Raw genomic sequence first — 882 nt, 5'->3', positions numbered from 1 at the left:
AACCACTAAAAACACTCCCACATCGTCAAGACCATTTCCTCCGTACTTCGTTGTTCATACAACACATGATGGCAGGTATTGTTCTCCAGTCATTCACAAACCCAAATCCTTCCATCGGTTTACCACGGGGTGTCGCGTGATTCATCACTCCAAACCATTCAATACATTGCCTCAGAAATCCTGTCTTACAATTGGGTGCACTGCCATGCTGATGTAAACTCTGCTGCGCACAGTATAGTTTGGTGTACAATGTGTTCATATATTCCGCATTTAGCTGTTTCTTAAGCACATTAAGGCAAGAACACTGTAACCACTAAACACATTCCATTAAAAACTAAAACTAAACTCCTCCCGAACAGGCCATGGAGACCCAACGGTACCGACCGGCCGCCGTGTCACCCTTATCCCATAGGCGTCTCTGGATGCGGATATGGAGGGGAATGTGGTCAGCACACCGCTCTCCTGGCCGTATGTCAGTTCCCGAGACCGGAGCCGCTACTTCTCAATCAAGTAGCTCCTCAGTTTGCCTCACATGGGCTGAGTGCACCCCGCTTGCCAACAGCGCTCGGCAGACCGGATGGTCACCCATCCAAGTGCTAGCCAAGCCCGACAGCGCTTAACTTCGGTAATCTGATGGGAACCGGTGTTACCACTGCGGAAGGTCGTTGACTAACACATCCCATTACCATAAAACAATTTCCTCCGTGCTTCGCTTTTGGTACAGCACATGATGGCAGGTATCGTTCTCCAGCCATTCACAATCCCAAACCCTTCCATCGATTTACCACAAGGTGTAGCGTTATTCATCACTCGTTCTCAGTCATCCATTGTCCAGTGCCGCCACTCTCTACGCCACCTCAAGCATTGTTTACCACTGATATA

At 49.1% G+C, this 882-nt stretch overlaps 1 pseudogene; it reads right to left on the bottom strand.

The window, feature by feature from the left end:
- Positions 1 to 553: 553 nt before the first annotated feature.
- On the bottom strand, positions 554 to 670 carry LOC126100794 (5S ribosomal RNA; annotated as a pseudogene).
- Positions 671 to 882: the final 212 nt, after the last annotated feature.

This window comes from Schistocerca cancellata, chromosome 1 (genome assembly GCF_023864275.1).
Source record: "Schistocerca cancellata isolate TAMUIC-IGC-003103 chromosome 1, iqSchCanc2.1, whole genome shotgun sequence".
In the NCBI taxonomy this organism is placed as follows: Eukaryota; Metazoa; Arthropoda; class Insecta; order Orthoptera; family Acrididae; genus Schistocerca; species Schistocerca cancellata.
Note: the sequence above shows the minus strand (reverse complement) of the source record. Positions and strands in the feature narration are given on the sequence as shown.